Here is a 20,925-nt window from a genome sequence, read left to right as displayed (position 1 = left end):
AAAGAACTGCCAATTCAGAACATTTTCTATAAATAGTCTTCATTGTGTGCTGAAAGCACCTTTATTTTATTTTAATTAATAGTCACTACCTATGAGGGTTACATTAGAATTCAGTGCAGCCACAGCAATTACATGAATAATTAGCAATTAGTACTCATAGAGTTTATAGAAAACTAGAGGAATGTGCCAGTGATGAATAGAATTCTCCATTTACTTTTCTGAAATCCTTTTCCCTAGTAACTGATATCCATTCATAATTCAGAGTTCACAAATATAATTGATTCATGGGAACAAAATGCAAACCTTCTCACAAGATCATTTAAAAGCAATACCAAGCATTTTGCTAGATCAAGAATCAAATTAAATCATTTCTCTGTGTATTTTATACATATATCAAGAAGAAAAGAAATATTTCTTTGCTTTTGTTCCATATAGCATGTTTACTTTTACTGTATTCATGCATAGTTGAGGCTATTGATTGGCATTAATTACTTAAAAGCACTCGTTTGTGAAAACATAGTTAGAAACTATTTCTTTTGAACACTCATTTTCTCACAAGAGGTCAGGTTAACTAGAAGTTGACACCAACAGTAGGAATAGTGATTTTCTTCACTTTTAAGGGTGTTCACATACAAATGCTGATTCAGTTATATTTCATATAGTGCCCAAAGCACTTCAAACTGGAAATATTTTCGAAGGATTAACCGAATCTGCAGAGTAGACTAGGTTACTGTTGCATTTCATTTGCATGATTAATAAGCTTTAGGATGAACAACGTAGCTGAGAATGTTTTTTAATGACTTAATTTATAATTTTATAACTTTGAAATCAATTTAATGCATTTTTCTAGCAAGTATATACACTATAGAACACATTCAAAACATTTTATTACTTAACATTTTTGTCTTGAGACTGAGCTTACATAAGAATTCTGGTAAAAATGAAACATCTTAGAACAGTATGGGATCTAATTGGAAGAAAGAAGAGAACACCATTATACTTTGAATTTTTTAAGTAATATTTTTGTTATTCTCTCATGCAATGTATGCAGACTACAGTTTCATTTCCAACCTTTCCTCCAATTCTCTCCCTCCACCTTCTCTCTCCCTGAGATTCACCCTCTTCTCTTTTTCTTCTGGAAAAAAACAGGCCTCTCAGGTTTATCAACCAAACACAGCAAAGCAAAGCGAAATAAGACTAGACCCAACCCTCATATGAAGGCTGAATGAGACAACCCAATAGTAGGAAAAATGTCCCAGGGGGAGGTAAAAGAGTCAGAAACCATCCCATTTCCACTTTTAGAAAAATCCCATAAGAGCACCAAGCTAAACAACCATAACAAATATGCAGAGGACCTAGTGTAGACCCATGCAGGCTCTGTAATTGCCACTTCAGTCTCTATACCTTTGCAGTAGAGCTTGTAATCAGGGATTGTGTTACCTCTGGGTGCTATTTCATTGTAAAAGATTGTTTTTAATCCTTGTTTTTTTTTTTTGCTTTTTTCATATGAAGTTGAATATAGTCCTATTATGTCCTGTAAATAATTGCTTTGAGACCTTGATGGGGATTGCCTTGATAGATTCCTCTTGAAAACATGTTTATTTGTACTCTGTTATTCTGTCAAATCATGAGCTTGGAGGTTCTTGACATTCTCTGATATCTTCCTCATTTTTTCTTCTTAGAGCTGATTATTTTGTCATACAAGTTTTACTTGTTTAGTTAGAGTTTCCCTAACTTATTTCATATAACTTGTGGCTATTATTTCCGATTCATTTTTATCACATTTGCCCTTTATATATAGGAAGGCTACTTAAGTTTTAATCAATCTATCCACTTCACTGGAAATGTTTATCAGCTGTAGATGTTGTCTTGTAGAAGTTTTGGGGTTACATATGTACATTATTATATGATCTGTAAACTATACTCTGACTTCTTTTATTCCAAATTAAATCTCCTAGATCTCCTTCCATTGTCCTTTTGCTCTAGCTAGCAGCTCAAGTTCTATAAAGAGAGTAGACAGCTTTCCTTGTTTCTGATTTTAGCAGAATTGCCTTGAGTTTCCTTCTATTTTATTTGATGTTGGAAGCTGGCACATGGTGATGAGCAAGGCAGGGACAGTTGGGGATATTGTTAGAGGGAACCAAGAAAGTGAAGGAGGTCTGCAGGCAGGTGGCCTGCCTAGAGTTTGTTGGCTGGTGTGGCCTCTTGTAGATCAGGGAACCTCCACAAGAGTTGTGCTATTGGATATAGTGATGAGGAGGGGAGATGAATTGGGAAACAATAGTATCAGATGGGGTTCACCAAGGGAGTGGAGGTAGTCCATGGGCAAACAGCCAACCTGGTATTCTCCTTTTGTTGATTCATTGGGCTTTTCATTTTGTTTCCATTTCATTAATGTCTTAGTTTGCATTTTTATTGCCATGACAAAACACCATGACCACAAAGAAAATTGGGGAGAAGAGGATTTATTTGGCTTGCACTTCCAGGTCATAGCGCATCATTGGAAGAAGACAGGACAGGACCTCAAACAGAGCTAGAGTTTGAAGGCAGAAGGTAAAGCAAAGAGCATGGAGGGTGGGGAGGATAGGAGGGGAAGCAGGCCAGTACATGGTGTTTGCTGGTGTGCTACCCACAACTTGCACTGCCTGCTTCTTGTAGAACCCAGGACTACCATCCCAGTAACAGTACCATGTACCATGAGCTGGATCATTCCCATTTATCATTAATTGAGAAATTAACTTAAAGATGAGTCTCATTAAGGCATTTCCTCAACTGAGGTTCCTTTTTCTCCAATACTCAATGTTGTGTCAAGTTCACGTGCAAAACCATTCAGTGCGATTAATTTCTCCAATGTTTTCATCACTGATTTCCATCTACTGGTTCTGTTTGGCTTCCCATTGTTTTTCTAAGATTTTTATATGCATCACTTGGTTGTTATTTGAGTTCAGTAATTTTTAAAATAAATATTAATTATACTTTTTGTATGTGTTTGTGTATGTGTGTGTGAGTGTGTGTGTCTGTGTCACAGCAGATCAAAGTCTGAGAACATGTTGCTGGAGTTGTGTTGCCCTTTACTCTATTTTTTTCTGGGAATTCAAATTCTTGCCATCCAAGTCATTAAGAAGGAATTATTTCTGTTGAGCCAGTTCACTGACCCTGAGTTGGTTTTTCAAATTATTATTAAGAAATGACAAGAGCCTGATATGACTGTCTCCTGAAAGACTGCCAGAGTCTAACAAATACAGAGAAGGATGCTTGCAGCCAACCATTGGACTGGCCGTGGGGTCCCAGATGGAGTAGTTGGAAAAGGGACTGAATGAACTGAGGAGGTTTTCAGCCCCAGTGGGTGGATGGGAGCAAAAGTGTCAACCAGCCAGATTCCTTGGAGCTCCTGGGGACTTAACCACCAACCAAATATTACACATGGAGGAACCCATGGCTCTGGGCACATATGTGGCAGAGGATGGACTTGTCGGACATCAGTGGGAAGAACGGTCTTTGCGCCTGAGTTGGTTCAGTGCCCAGTATAGCAGAATGCCAGGGCTGGATGGGAGTGGGATGATGGATGGAGGAGCACCCTCATAGAAGGGGGATGGGAGAGGTGGTTTCTGGAGGGGAGATCGGGAAAGGGGATAACATTTGAAATGTAAATAAATAAAATTTCCAATAAAAGAAAAAATGCAGGAAAAAACCTATAATTATAAATTTTTGACTGAGGCCCATTTACATTGAATGTCTCATGTTTTGATATATTGTTTTTTCATATTATTTTTATCCTAGAAATTTGATTTTTCCTTTTGATCTTTTTAAACAGTATGTATGAGCTTGCATATTTTTGAAGTTTACCTCTTTTTTAATATTTACTATTTAAAAATTTTATAGAATATATTTTGGTAATGTTCCAGCTTATCTGTTTCTATGGATGTCTTATTTCATGGCATTTTGATTAGACAGTCTAGATAGAGTTATCATAATTTTTATATTTGTTAATATTTTAATAAAATATAATATATTCACAAATCAATATGTAGCTGAAGATTTTGCTACAGATATCAGAGATAGAAATCAAATGGATGGATAAAGGAAAGGAAGAATGTAAGCTAGCATTGTTTGCTGATTCCATACTTTCATACCTAAAAACCTATCAGAAAATTTCTTAGATATTATAAACACTTTAAACAAATTTCAGTATGCCAAATCATCCCACACCCTAGTAACTTAACTATATACCAATAAAGAGACATGAGAAATTAGGAAACTAACTCGTTCTAAGTTGCTTAGAAAGAAATAAAGCATTTAATTTTGAATCTAAACAACGTGATGAAAGCTGTACAGGGAAACTGTTAAGAAAATGAAGAAAGAACTTCAAAGCTATACTAGATAATATGAAGTCCTTCTGTTTAACTCTTGAGTGAACTAATTTTGGGAACCTTACAACTATATTACCAAACAATCATGAGTATGTGAGAGTCAATGCAATTTCACTAAGATTTTGACAGTCTCAAAACTAGCAAAAACGTTAAAATTCATATAAAACACCAAAATCCCTCAATTGCCAAATCATTCCTAAACAGATATGCTAGATATAACACAATCTCTGACAGATATGTGAGATATAACACAATCAGAAGAGTTAACACATTAAGCTTTGTGGAATTTAAATATCTTCTGTATAGTAAAACTACTATCAACAAAATGAATGGATAGAAAGAAAAAAGGCAAATGTGATGATATGTTAGACAGGGGATGGCATACAGAATTATAACTAGTTGTGAAATTTACACCAAAGAAATACTTCCCCAAGAACTTAAACTGAAAAGAAGTCTTCTAATAAAAAAAAATGAACTAATAAACTTAATATAAAGCTCCTAAAAAGCAAACAAATGTCAAATGAACTTTTAGAAATGTTCTATATTGTTAGCCACTAAGAATGAAAACTGGGGGCTGGTGAGATGGCTCAGTGGGTAAGAGCACCCGACTGCTCTTCTGAAGGTCCAGAGTTCTAATCCCAGCAACCACATGGTGGCTCACAACCATCCGTAACGAGATCTGGCGCCCTCTTCTGGAGTGTCTGAAGACAGCTACAGTGTACTTACATATAATAAATAAATAAATCTTAAAAAAAAAAAAAGAATGAAAACTGAAAACATAAAGAGATTCATTCCACTTAATACTAATCTTAATGTCAGAATGCTAATGATTAAGAAAAAAATGCCAGATGCTGGTGATAGTTTGGACAAAGAGAACTGTACCATGCTGCTGGGGGATATAAATATTTGAGATACTATGGAAATCAATACTGAAGTATGCAAACCAAAAAGTGAAATCATTGCATGACCATGTAAGTCTACTTCTCAGATTATGCCAGAGAAGTCCAAGTTGTACCAGAGTAATACTTTGGTGTACCAGAGAGATTCTTAAATACTCTTCTTTATTGCTACATTATTAAAAGTTCTAAAATGTTGAACGGATTTATATCGCATATATTTATCAATAGATAGACAAAGAATACATTATATAAAGCAAAATGAAGATTTATTCATCCATAATAAATGAAAACATGTGTGTGTGTGAGTGTGTGTTTATATAGGATGTAATATGAATAAAAAGGTTTTAGGGAAGTTAGATCCCTAAAAATGAGTGCTTTTATTGGAATGCACATTAAAATTAAAAGGTGAATAGTTATGTAAGAGAGTTACAGTAAGGCACAGAGACAAGGGGAGATGAATGCAGTAGGAGAGTTGATAAAACAAAGTATGCATTGCTGGAAATGTCTTAATGAAGCCCATTACTTTTCAGAATAAACACAAAAAATAAAAATATTAATAAAGCAATATTAAAGTCAGAGGGTTTCATACTGATTATCTCTATATTTCCTTCTCTCCCTAGCTTGTTTTCAGAGATGCTCTTGGCTCTTCTTTATCTTAAGCTGTTAGGTGGTTTTCCCTTTTCCATGTAATACTTTGAAGTTGTTGTTCTTCCTGTTTTTTTTTTTTTCTGGTCCTCATTATTTTAATGAATTCATGTTTGAGGTTGATGAAAAGCATATACTTTAACTGTCAATTCTTTATCTTGTTGAAAAAAAAACCAACCAGAATCAACATAGATAGGAACAACAGTACACTAAGTAATCTGAGTGATTATTTAAGATTCAATAATATATGCCATAAGTCATTATTTTAAATCAACTACACAATGAAATGTTCCTATATCAGAACTAACCATACATATTTATTGAAGATATTTGAAGAGGTACTTAGATTTTTATGGTATAAAATTATGATATTTTTGCTCTCTCAAATGGTATATTTTTAATGTAACTATTTTACAATAAACTATAAATTATTAACCAGCTATGTGATACTTTCAGTTCTCCGACCATCAGTAGATTATGCATACTCATTCATGTGAAACATAAATTTGTAAGTAACATTTCAACCTGGCTTTATGTTGGAACCAATACTATATTAAAATGCCAACATTGCTATTATAAAGAAACGAGAAACAAGAGCTGATCTTTCTCTAACTCTCATCACCAAAAATTTATAGAAGAATTCTTCCATCCAGACAACTCAAGACACTGGTTATGGTATCACTGTTTTAAATAAAGGAAGATTCAACATCACATGGATGAACTAATGTTTGAAGGTAGCCAATACCCAGATAAATATATTGCAAGTTATAAAAGTACTAAACAATTTTGGGAACAAATCCCCCAGACCAACTATATAGAAAGAACCATTTTTAATATAAACACGTGAAATTCTCATACAAATGTATTTTGTGTTAAAAATTTAGGAACTGCTGATTTTCTAAAATGTTAATTAATAAAAACATAATTCTTGTTCTCTATTATTATTATTTTTATAACATCTATTATGTAAGAGTTCTAATTTTTAACATAAAATATAACTATATACATTGTATTTTGAAATTATTTACTTAAAGGGTAATTATCAGAAGGAGCTTGGTTTAAATTTAATTTGAAAATTAAATTTAATTTTTTGTTTGGTTTAACTCTAGCATGATTTTAATTATTATCAGATATTATTTGTATATCATCCATACATTAAAATCTTGAAATTAAAAATATGTCTTATAATCAGTGAATTGCATATATTTTATTAGCTATGTTTTAATGGTGATAACATGTTTTGTCACTGTTTATAATATGGTTGGTTTATGATAATAGAACTTCAATTTCTTACAATACTCAAGTGTCTAGTTTAGATGAAGAATTTCTGCTTGTAAGGAAGCAGCTAAAAAATGGAGACCAAATATATGAAAGCTCTTACAAGATGTAGACATCAGGGAAGAAAGGGCAGTGACCCTCAGAAAAGGCAGTCACCCATGTGAGATCTATGGCTCTGCAGGGAATGGCTTAGACAGTTTGTAGACCATCACAAAGGGATAAGAAAGCAGTTTTCTGAATTGAAATTGAACAGAGAGCCTGTGGAGGCTCAGGCAGTGAGAGATGAAAGCACACATTACTTGGAAAGAGCTACAGAGGGGAAAAGAGGGCAGCAGCAGAACCTCTTACTCCTGTCCTCATCTGAGCCCTCAGGGTTTGCAATGTTTTCTTTCCGGTATCTGTCTACCATTAATTCCTATTCTATGGTATTCCACAGCAGATTTTCTCAGGGAAATTCACTGTGGTGGTAGAAAAATCAAGGGAAAGTTTGCCTGGCACAGTCCCTGGATACCACAGAGCACTCGGAATAATACTTTCCCTGCCATTCAGAGCAAACAGTTCACAAGACAGGAAGCAAGCACTTAAAGAATTCTTGCATTGTGCCTTAGGTCAAATATAGCATCAAATTACTGAGAGTTCTAGACCACACAGACAAAGCTTAAGAGTAAAAATACAAACTAGACCAAATTGTTTCTAAGGAACTCAGTTTCCTGCTAGAAAGATATGTAGAAATAGTTAAATAAAAGTATAAAGTACATGAGTTTAATTTTACAGTAACTTCTGTTCAGTTGATATTCAGCAGACATGTGCTATGTTGTGCCTAAGAAAACAAACAACTAAAATAAACAACAAAAACTGAAAGAAGAAAGGGAAGAACGAATTTTTCTGTTATAAAGTTATCATAACTCATTTTATATATTCTAACCACTTGATGAACGATTTAGTGTGTTAATTAGAAATATAGAACAGTGACCCCTGTGGTTGAGTTAAGGAAAAGCTGGAAGAAGCTGAGGAGGAGGGCAACCCTGTAGGAGGACCAGCAGTCTCAATTAATCTGGACCCCAGAGATCTCTCAGACACTGGACCACCAACCAGGCAGCATAAAACAGCTGATATGAGGCTGCCAACACATATTTAGCAGAGGACTGGTGGGTCTGGGTTGAGTCAGAGCAGATGCACCTAACCATCATGAGACTGGAGGCCCCAGGGAGTTAAGAGGTCTGGTAGGTAGGGCTTGGGGATGGGGACATCCTTGTGGAGACGGGGGGGGGGGGAGGGGGCAGGGAGTAGATATGGGATGTGGAACAGTCAGATGGTGGACTGGAAAGGAAATAAAATCTGGAGTTTTAAACAAACAAACAAACAAATAAATAAATAAAAGATATAGAACAGGAAAGTAAAATGTGACTTGTACCTCTAAATTGAAAACCACATCACATAGAATCAAAAATACAAAATGGAAGGAAATATACCAGAAAGCAAAGTTTCAGACATCGAATACTCAATTGCAGAACATGTATATATATGTATATATATGTATATACATATATATATATGTGTGTGTGTGTGTGTGTGTGTGTGTGTGTACATATATATACATATATATGTTATTGATAAATCAGAAAACAAAGTTTTAGTCCTTTAGGGAAACTACGGGCATTAAATATAATTGTAACCAAGCTCCTAGAAATAGGGGGAAGTGCTACAGAAATATCTAAATTTCCATTTTGTTAAAAAAACTATAAATCCGTCAGAGAACCCATGAAACTTAACTGTTACTTAAAGCAAAACAATAGGTGGATACAAAGTCAATGATTGATTAAACTTTGAATGTTAACTTTACAATGGATAATTAACTAATTAATACACTAAAATATTTTCTAATTTACATAAAAATTAAAATTGAATTATGATATAAAACAAAATATAATTACCTTATTTGATTATTATAGTTATATATTTGTCTGTGTAAACACATCAATATATAAATATAATCTACTGAGTCCATTTTTGTTATTTGTGTGTATACCATACCTGGGCAGACCTCTTGATATAGGCTAACCAATTAGGGGGTTCATCCGTTGGAATCATTAATTCTCCCTATTTCAGCAATCACTATTTGCCTGAAGCTCTTCACCTATGGGTGAGGCCTGGTAAAATCCTTCTATTTCAAGCTAGCACATCTATTGTTGTAGACATTGTTCAGGTCTTATTTAGGCAGCCATATTTTTGAGGTGTCATGAGTGTGCCTTCATTGTAAGTGATTTCTAAAAGACACAATTAATCTGACAGCAGATTTCCTGCCTCCTCTTCTGTGATATTTCTAAGACTATGTTTTGAAATATTTTAAATTTTAAATTTAAATAATTGAAATAACTTGTAAAAGATCCAGTTTGATCCCGACTCCCCCATTGCAGCTTCTAAGTGCAAATCCAATTTCAAGTCTGCCTCCGTAGGCATTGCGAAACACTAGGCTGGGCCATGCCTACCAATTCACCATTCACAAAGATGAGTGCTGAAAAAAAGCAACAAGAGACAGTTCAGTGTGGTCACATTTTGTGTGTGTGTGTGTGGGAGGGGGGCAGTAAAGAGCATTCATACCTTAAGGTCATTTAATTACTGTTTTGAGCTATAGGTTAAAACTGATGAAAAGCTTATGCACTTTGTAGCATCTAACGGACTGTTAATCTGTTAATTATTGTTGTATCCAGAGAGAAGCTCCTATCATATCTGCTTTAGTCTGTGACTTAGTTGTCACAAGTAATTGTTCTCATGAGGGTAGTGTTACCCTGAAGGCTCCCCTCTGTCTGCAAATACTTTTAATCTTTTTTCTGTTCTATATTTCAAGGTGACTGAAGGGGAATGGACAATAATGGATAATTCTGTTTCTGTGTTTTTAATTTTCATGAGGTGGAGGAAAGTGAGAGAGAAAAACAGAATGAACAGAAGCGTCTGAGTCACAGTAAAGAAGACAGACATTAACATGAAAACAAAACAAAACCCACTTATATAAATGGCCTGGCCAAAATGAAAATATTCTAAATAGACACCATGGTCTTCAATCTATCAGACTATAGAAGCAATGTCTTCAAGATATGAGACTTTACTCAGGAATCTCATGCTGAAAGAAGGAAAATGTTGTGAGCTTGGTCATAGAGAAAGGGAAAATATATGTCCCCCCTTTTGATGACTCATAATTTAGATTTATCTTTGAACTTTATTTTTATGTTTTTAATTATGTGTAGGCATGGGTCAGCATATGGTGTTTCATGAGGCCAGAGGTATCAGATGACCTGGAGTTAGAGTTGAGATCCAGATGAACTTCTCAATATGGTTCTTTGAAATGGAACTAGGTTCTTTGCATGAAGAGCACATTCTTAACTACTGACCCATTTTCAAGCCCCGGTTCTTACATTTAATGTTAACATACAATTCTTTAATACTGAAAATGAGCTGCCATATTTTAAAAGTAGCCTTTATAAGGGTGTATTTTGATTTTCCATGATATAATATACTGTTAGTGCAGAAAGGCAGATTAAACAATCCTTCGATTCAATAATTTTGAGGAATTCAAGGACCATATGTACAAGAAATATTTAAAGGAATTATGTCTAATATAGGTGGAGAAAAAGAACCTTGTCCTTGGCCAATAGTAAGTAGTTATACAATTTAATATATATTTAGTTTATTACAAACTCATCTTCTTTTCACCTTAAGAAAGGAATATTATAGGGGCCAAAGTGGAAGGAGGACAGCATGAGAAACTGGAGCACCTAGTCAACATAGCAAGGCTCATGTGGGCTCACAGACAGAGACTGAATCACGGGATAGACATGGGTCTGTACTCAGTCTTCTGTAAATACGTTACTGTTATTAGTTTGATGTTTTTGTAGGGCTCCTAAAAATGGAAGCAGGTGGTTCTTTCACCTTTTCTCTGTTCTTGAGATTGTTTTCCTCTTATTGGTTTGCCTTGCCTAGACTTAATATAAGGGCTTTTCCCCTGTATTTGGTCTTGTCTTGTCCTGTTTGGCTGTCCTCTGTTTAAGGTCTGCTCTTTTCTGAAGAGGAAATAGAGGGAGAGTGGGTCTGGATGAGAACTATGGGCTGAGAGGTGTGGAAGGAGGGGAAACTAGTCAGGATGCCATTGCATTAGAGAAAAATTATTTTCGATAAATTTTTTAAAGTTTGATTTTACTAAGTTCCTGCTTTGTAAGAACTAAATAATGTATCTTTTAATTTTGTATCTACTCAAATATTTATTTATCTAGTATGTGTGTGCGTGTGTGTGTGTGTGTGTGTGTGTGTGTGATAGTCAGCACATGCTTACCTGTATATCACTGTACAGCAATCAGGAGTTGGTTTTCTCTGTCCACTATGTAGATTTCAGAAATTAAATTCAGGTCCTCAGCCTTTGAGAAATGTGCCAGTATCTACTGAATTAACTCTAAAGTCACTAATGTCATAGCTCTTTTTTTTTTTTTCTGCTGTGGTGGCTAAATTATGTATTGTAATTTCATTTCATCGCAGGATTAGCAGAAGATTCTATTTTCAAGCCCAAGAGAAACTAAACTATCTTGACTACCATTTTATTACTAATTTTCACACACACACACACACACACACACACACACACACACACACACACACACACACAGAGAGAGAGAGAGAGAGAGAGAGAGAGAGAGAGATCTTAAATACATTAACGAACTTAATGTATTAATTTTAACATTTCTAAGGGGGGCATTTTTTTAAAGTTATACTTAAAGCTGAGTGGTGTTCATGCACTGCAAAATGTTTTAAACACAGAAATTAATTTCTATCCTTTTAATCAGTAAACAGATACCTAAATCAGGGCAAGCTATATGTATCAGACATATTTATCAGTCCTAGGTAAAGATAACCAGTATTGTTCTTTGCATCTGATTTCATGATGGATTGAGTTATTTTGGGGTGAAGCACAATTCCGTGTGTACTATGTCTAAAACAAATAACACTTTCTTTTCCATATATAGATTTTTAATCCTTGTCCCTGTTGTTGCTGGTTAATTTTTGTCAACTTGACACAAACCTTGACCAATACGAACAGGAAATTTGAGATGAGATTAGTGTGTGTGCATGCCTGTGGGGTCATTTTCTTGATTGCTAATTGATATAATAGCGACTATCCATTATGGGCAGTGCCATTCGTGGCTGGGTGGGCCTGGATTCTGTTGAAAAGTAGCTAAGTTTGGTGTGCCAGTAAGAAATTTTGTTTGCTGCATTCTGATTCAGTTCCTGAATCCACATTCCTGCCCAAAGTAGGAACATTTTCTAACGTATGCTTCTTTTAACATTAATTACTTTTGGATAATGAAGGGGTGGTACCGGGTATTTTTTTCTGCATCTATTATGTTTATCATGCAATTTCTATACTTAGTATAATTACCTGATATTTTTATATTGATATATTGAGTGAACTTCGCAACATTGAAGGATTCCTTCTTCATTGGAAGTGAATGATCTTTTGGACATTTGGTTGACTTTATTACACAAGCGTTTAATTTACTCATTCATCTGTTGATTGATACCTACATCTTAAAGTCAAGGGTTTTTGTAGTATGGGGCTAGTGAAGGTTGCCGGTGTAGGTCTTACACTAAGATCATCAAACTCGTATGGGAAAGGAGAGGGTTGTGAGCTTTGTTTCCATATTTATCATTTGCTTCCTCCAAATGTCAGGGGAAAGTCAAAGCTGAAGTTCCTGTGTAAAAGAAAAAAAATGACCTGCCTGCTGTATCAGGAAGAGCTTCTGAGGACACCAGAGCAGTGATATCTTAGCTAGGTCCTTTCAGAATTGTGTGTGGTTGCCTTTCTGGTTTTTTGTTGCTGCTTCAAAATCAAATGCAGTTGTGTTCCTACTCAATTTTATGTGACTTAACATTTTACTCTTATTCAGAAACTTGTTGAAAATTCTCTATAACTTCATTATTTCTAAATTTCAAAGTATTTCATGAAAAGTTTAAACTATAATTCATTCATACTGTATGCTGAGTGATGTCTCTAAATTTGACAACCCCATTTTTTTCAGTTCTGGGAAATACTTTAATAATTTATTAATTATTTCCTACCATCTGTTTTTCATCTTGTCCATCTGGCTTTTATTATTTGGCTGTAGAAATTCAGGAACTGATGACTGTTGGATTTGACATTTTCTCTTTCCTATATTATCTTCTATAGTCACTTATTTTTCTATATTATTTTCTTAATCTTGTATTCTATATTTCTATTGGACATTTTATTTAAGTATCATATCTTTTAAAATCAATTTGTGCAGCTTATTCTCCTTTTTATAAAGACTTTTGCTGTTTATTTCAGGGAATAACAGTGATCTCATTTCTGTGAGTGTAATTCAGTAAGTTATAGGGCTGTTTGTTTTGTTTCGGCAGAACTTGTTCTCACTATTTATTCTCATTTTACATTGTTTATATGTTTATTTCTGACCTGATGGTCTATGTGACGGCTTTCTCAGTTGTACAGTTCATTTAGTCCTTCCACTCTGGATTCAGAAAGGGACACTCTTCATGCTGATCATTCACATCTTTAAGAAAATGCTCAGGAGGACATGTTAGGGACAGAACCATTAGATGACAACAAGTTCAAAACTGTCATAGGCTATGTAGGAAAAACTTATTTTAAAAAAGATGATAAAGAGGAGGATGAGGAAAAATGGAACGATAAAGATTATGGTTTGTTATTTCAGAGCATGGATAAATATCCTCAACTGTAAGCTTCACTGTGGATGAGATGAGTAAAAACTTTTTTATAAATACCCAATATCATGTCCAAGAGCTTGCTCAGATTAGCTCTAGGATCCTTAACACAAAGGCTATTGACATGGCAGTGAAGATTTTTGTTTTGTTCTACAGGACAAGCTTCTGAGACAGGGATGCTTTTGCTTTTAAATTCAACATTTTACATCTCTGTTCAGAATGCATATATCTCCTGGACTCATGAAAAGATTGTATATTCATGGGTAACTAGTAAATCTAATGACTGATTAAATATGGTCTCTGTACTGTAGTAATGACTGTAAATCTTACATTTCAAGGTACTTGCAATTTAGGTACAAAGGGAGTCTGCTCAGTAAATAATATTTCCAGCCTACTCACCTAAAAACTTAGGGTCAACTTTCACAGACCCAGCAAACAGATTCTCATCATCTCTGTAATGGGATGCCTTTATTTTGTATATATTCGCTAGAACACTACCATGTATATAAATGCATATATATATATGTAGATATATATATATATATATATATATATAAATATTCCCACATACATACACACAAATATATATATATATATGTATATATAACATATATATTAAAAATAACTACCTTATTGTGGGTTCAAATGTTTAAAAAAGAGAATAATTATGTTTATGTATTCAATACTCCTTACTAAAGAGAAGTTAGCTCAGCATAAAAATATATCTATGGTAGTATTTGCATATTTAGAGAAAATAGGGATTTATAACATCTGCATTCTTTAATTTTTATAATTCACCAAAGTCAAAAATTTCAGAATGAATTCACATTTTATTTAAAGAAATTAAATATTGGGTAAAGGTAGTTCATTTACATTTTTAATAAAACATGGGAATACTTACATTTTAAACTTTGTAGAACTGCATAAAAAAGGTAGAATCATCTTATGAAATACTAAAGATCATTGAAGATCTAGCTAGGGGGAAAAGGAATGACATGTGATAGATACACTGAGAATGAGGTCATATTTGATACAGAGTTTTTAAAAAGTCCTAAACTTCTGCAAAGCATCCTTGAGAACATTCTTATCCAAATGCCCACAGCAATCAGCTCATTTCTCTGGCTTGGTATCTTAGTTTCAGCAGTACAATTTTTGTGGTAGATGTGGATAAAATTCACCAACTTTCTCACATGTGGGTTGAGAGTCATTAGTAGGAGCTCAACATGATAGAGTGTGTCACATTCACACAGACACCATGAGTGGCCTACCTTTGTGGATACTCATCACTAAAGAATTGTATATAGTTGTGGATATTTTTCATATTACATTTTTATTAGATATTTTCTTCATTTACATTTCAAATGCTATCCCCAAAGGCCCCTATACTCTCCCCTCGCCCTGCTCCCCACCCACTCACTCCTGCTTCCTGGCCCTGGCATTCCCCTGTACTGGGGCATATGATTTTCACATGACCAAGGGCCTCTCCTCTCATTAATGGTCAACTAGGCCATCCTCTGCTACATATGCAACTAGAGACACAGTTCTGGGGGGGGGGGGGTACTGGTTAGTTCATAACGTTGTTCCTCCTATAGGAGAAACCCCTTTAGCTCCTTGGGTACTTTCTCTAGCTCCTTCATTAGGGGCCCTGTGATCCATGCAATAGATGATTGTGGGCATCCACTTCTGTATTTGCCAGACATTTGGCATAGACTCACACGAGAGAGCTATATCAGGGTCCTGTCAGAAAAATCTTTCTGGCATATGCAATAGTGTCTGGGTTTGCTGGTTGTATATGGGATGGATCCCCAGGTGGGGCAGTCTTTGGATGGTCTTTTCTTCTATCTTAGCTCTGAACTTTAACTCTGTAACTCCTTCGATAAGTATTTTGTTCCCCATTCTAAGAAAGAATGAAGTATCCACACTGCAGTCTTACTTCTTGAGTTTCATGTGTTTTGCAAATTGTATCTTGGATATTCTAAGTTTCTGGGCTAATATATGCTTATCAGTGAGAGCATACCCTGTGTGTTCTTTTGTGATTGGGTTACCTCACTCAAGATGATATCCACCAGATGCATCCATTTGCCTAAGAATTTCATGAATTCATTGCTGTTAATTGCTGAGTACTACTCCATCGTGTAAATGTACCACATTTTCTGTATCCATTCCTCTGTTGAGGAACATCTGGGTTCTTTCCAGCTTCTGGACGTACAGGCCAGTGATAGATTCTTTGAAAATAGGACATAGTACTACCGGAAGATCCAGCAATTCCTCTCCTGGGCATATACCTAGAATATAGTCCAACTTATAATAAGGACACATGCTCCACTATGTTCATAGTAGTTCTGGATATTTCGATTGAAGTTATTTGCCTAAAGTTTCCTCCAGAACATTCATTTACATTTTCCCTTTATCTCCCATCTGCTTTCTGGTGTTGATATCAAGGTATTACTGGGCCTGGGCTTTGTTAAAAAAAAAAAAAAAAAAAAAGAGTTTAGCAGTGTTCTTCTCTATATTTTATGGAATATTCTGAGGACCATTTGTTTTAATTATTCTTTATAAATCAGTAGGAATTTAATAGTAAGTTCATCTGGGCCTGGAATTTGTGATTGTTATAGTATAGTTTTTCCTTTAAATAGCTGCTACTATACCATTGTTTGTTACATTTTTGTGTTTTATTTTGTTTATGACTTCTTATTTAACTTTGGTAGATCACATGTGTCTAAATATTCAACTACTTTTATCTTTAAGATTTTCAAATTTGTTACAATGTAAGTTTTCAAAGCAAGGAATAATGATCATTTGACTCTCATCAATCAGTAAAGTAGCTCCCCTTCTTTCATCTTTAACTTTGTTACTTCAGTCCTCTCTTTCTTTTGGTTAGTTTGGCTAAGGGATTGCCAGTTATATATATTTTTTTATAATGCTCTTTCCTTAGTTCTTATCTGGGTGCAGGTATGTGCAAGTGAGTGCTGGTGCCTAAAATGGACCCCCTAGCAATAAAACAAACAGTCATTTATTTCCTTCATTGTTTGCAATTTCCTTTTGTTTTCATTTCACTTATGCCCTGATCTTCATCATTTCCTGCTGTATGCTGCTTTAGCATTTTGCTTGCACTTTTTTTTAAGCCTTGAGGAACATTACATTGCATTTCATAAAATGCTTGTTTTTCTGTGTATCAACAAAACAAAATCACTTAATTTCAAGGGACTTAAAAAAGTTATGAGTAGAGAACTTATCAAAGATGATGTTAGAAAGGCAAATAAGCAAATGCAATTATATTTGGCATCTTCTGTGATCAGGGGATTTAAGATCATATTCACAAATACAGATCCTACACAGTCCCAGGTAAATAGAATAGGAAAAACACAACTGTCTCAGGTGGATTGGTCTTGAATCACAGTGAAACCTATGCCCAGTGGTGAAGCAGACTTGGGCCTACAAAGGATGACAGTAACTCATGCATTTCCATATGTGGTCTCTATAAATGTTACCATAACTGAGAAGGGTTTTTGGCTAGTAGTTGCACACACTGTTATCATTTGAAGAGGAAATTTGACATTATGCTTATGTCCAAGTGTCATTCATTAATATTCTCCTGTATTATTGATGTAGTCTTTTAGTCTTACCCCCCTCCACACACACACACAGCTGTGGTACTGAGGGTACCAGTGCAAACAGACATTCTGCAGTCTCCAGAGGCAGCCTGGGTGGGTTTCACTGACTGGATACTGAAGAGCATCAAGAACAACAGTTAGTATATTTGTGCTAGGATACAGAATTCTGGGAAAATCATGACTATTTGGTTGGAATGTACAGTAGAGACATTGCTAATCAGGGCAAATTCTCTCCTTGCTAAACAGGGATTTCTTGTGGAATTGTTTGATTCTCAATGTAGGTGACCTTACCACTTTGATCTAGCAGCATAGTTTAAACACATTCTCTATCACATGAGGAGTATAATAAGCTGTTGTTCATTCTCAAGCAAAGTAATAAAGAAATATGTTTGTATATCATCTTAAGTGAAAAAGTACAAACTCTTAGATATACCATAGGCTATTTGATTGCTTGTAGAAATACAAAGTAGAGTAGCTACTTGCAAATTACCTATGCACTGACCATTTGACAAAGCATGTGCACTGCTATATTTTTCTAAGTCAGTGCTTCTCAGCCTTTCTAATGCTGTAGCCCATTATCACAGTTCCTCGTGCTATAGTGACCTCTGCCCATGACCTTATTATGTTTCTTCTTCATAACTAAAATTTTATTACTGTGGTGAATTATAATATAAATATCTATCTGTAGTTTCAGAAAGTCTTAGTTGACCCCTCTAGAGGGTCATTCGATACCCCCAAAGGAGCTAACAACTCACAGGTTGAGAAACACTGTTCTAAAATAATCTGAAAACATATAACATAGTGCATATGTGAGTATTAGTTTATATGAACTTTATAAAACTAAAAAATATCAGAAATAACTCAGACATCCTAAAATATGTGGAAAAGTAAACAAACTTATAATATACACAGTAGGATACTATTCAACAATGCAAATAAAATTACCTAAAGACCTGTGAATAGATACAGGTCGATTTTTAAGGCATATTTTCCAGTAAAATACCAACAATAAAATAGTATATGGACGGAGTTGGTTATATTTAGGAATACATATATGCATATATTTGTACATATATACATGGAACTATTAATGGAGATACAATGAATTTGACAGAGATTTGGAAGAGGGTTAACAAAAGGCCTAGGAAGTAAGAAGAAGAAAGGATCACTGTAATTATGTTGTAAGCTTTTACTTTTTATTTTTAAAGCTGTTAAAAATTGACTGCATAGTGTTTAATTTCATCAATAAAGCATTCTAGAATGTCTTTATCATTGAGATGTGTTCATAAGATAATGGTTGTCAGGGCCTCAGGAGACTGTGGACACAGAGAAATGGGTGAAAGAAATAACTTTTTTTTTTCTCTGCACATGTTCTACTTTTAATCCAACCTTGGTTCTCAGTGACCTCATGACTAGGCTTTATACTTCTTTTTTTTCCAATTTTTTATTAGATATTTTCTTCATTTACATTTCAAATGCTATTCTGAAAGTCCCTATACAACCCCCCCTGCTCCCCTACCCACCCACTCCTACTTCTTGGCCCTCATGTTGTCCTGTACTGGGTATATAAAGCGTGCAAGACCAAGAAGCCTCTCTTCTCAATGATGGCTGGATAGGCCATCTTCTGCTACATATGCAGCTAGAGACATGAGCTCTGGGGATACTGGTTAGTTTATACTGTTGTTCCACCTATAGGGTTGCAGACCCCTTCAGCTCCTTGGGTATTCCCCCTTTGGGGGCTATGTGTTTCATCCAATAGATGACTGTGAGTGTCCACTTCTGTATTTGCTAGGCACTGACAGAGCCTCACAAGAGACAGCTATATCAGGGTCCTTTCACCAAAATCTTGCTGGCATATGCAATAGTGTCTGCATCTGGTGGCTGATTATGGGTTGGATCCCCAGGTGGGGCAGTCTGTGGATGGTCAATCCTTTCTTCTCAGTTCCAAACTTTGTCTCTGTAGCTCCTTCCATGGGTATTTTGTCCCCCATTCTAAGGAGGGACAAAGTATCCACACTTTGGTCATCCTTCTTCTTGAGTTTCATGTGTTTGGCAAATAGTATCTTGGGAATTATAAGTTTCTGGGCTATTATCCACTTATCAGTGAGTGCATATCATGTGAGTTCTTTTGTGACTGGGTTAACTCACTCAGGATGATGCCCTCCAGATCCATCCATATGCCTCTGAAACTTTTAGGGGAGAAAGTGGGGAAAAGCCTCGAAGATATGGGCACAAGGGATAATTTCCTGAAAAGAACACCAATGACTTGTACTGTAAGACTGAGAATCGGCAAATGGGACCTCATAAAATTGCAAAGTTTCTGTAATGCAAAAAACACTGTCAATAAGACAAAAAGGCGACCAACAGATTGGGAATGGAGTTTTACCAATCCTAAATCAGATAGGGGACTAATATCCAATATATATAAAGAACTCAAGAAGGTGGACTCCAGAAAATCAAATAACCCCATTAAAAGATGGGCTCAGAGATAAACAAAGAATTCTCACCTGAGGAATACCGAATGGCTGAGCAACACCAAAAAAATGTTCAACATCCTTAATCATCAGGGAAATGCATATCAAAACAACCCTGAGATCCCACCTCAGACCAGTAAGAATGGCTAAGATCAAAAATTCAGGTGACAACAGATGCTGGCAAGGATGTGGAGAAAGAGGAACACTCCTCCATTGTTGGTGGGATTGCAAGCTTGTACAACCACTCTGGAAATCAGTCTGTCAGTTCCTCAGAAAATTGGACATAGTACTACCGGAAGATCCAGCAATTCCTCTCCTGGGCATATACCCAGAATATGTTCTAATGGTAATAAGAACACATGTTCCACTATGTTCATAGCAGCCCTATTTATAATGCCAGAAGCTGGAAAGAACCCAGATGTCCCTCAACAGAGGAATGGATACAGACAATGTGATACATTTACACAATGGAGTACTACTCAGCCATTAAAAACGATGAATATAAGAAATCACTCTTAATGAAAGCACTTCACTGTGCAAATTCATGTTGTAGCACTTGCTACACTATTGGTGCAATATGCTGAGGCTGAGAGCCTGTGTATTGGAGGGTGGTAGCAAGTTGTGTGCAAATCCTCTGCTTTCCTTCTGCAAGGCAAAAGACACCATCAATAAGAAAAAAAGACCACCAACAGATTGGGAAAGGATCTTTACATATCCTAAATCAGATAGGGGACTAATATCCAATATATATAAAGAACTCAAGAAGGTGGACTCCATAAAATCAAATAACCCCATTTAAAAATGGGGCTCAGAACTGAACAAATAATTCTCACCCAAGGAATACCGAATGGCAGAGAAGCACCTGAAAAAATGTTCAACATCCTTAATCATCAGGAAA

General features: G+C 35.4%; 1 protein-coding gene across 5 annotated transcripts in view; it reads left to right on the top strand.

Moving 5' to 3' along the window:
• The window catches only part of Fstl5 (follistatin like 5), a 624,701-nt gene that overhangs the window by 192,437 nt on the left and 411,339 nt on the right, over positions 1-20,925 (top strand). The gene's annotated exons all lie outside the window — the stretch shown is intronic.

Source organism: Mus caroli, unplaced genomic scaffold, assembly GCF_978045245.1.
Source record: "Mus caroli unplaced genomic scaffold, Mus_caroli_1 scaffold_3, whole genome shotgun sequence".
In the NCBI taxonomy this organism is placed as follows: Eukaryota; Metazoa; Chordata; class Mammalia; order Rodentia; family Muridae; genus Mus; species Mus caroli.
Note: the sequence above shows the minus strand (reverse complement) of the source record. Positions and strands in the feature narration are given on the sequence as shown.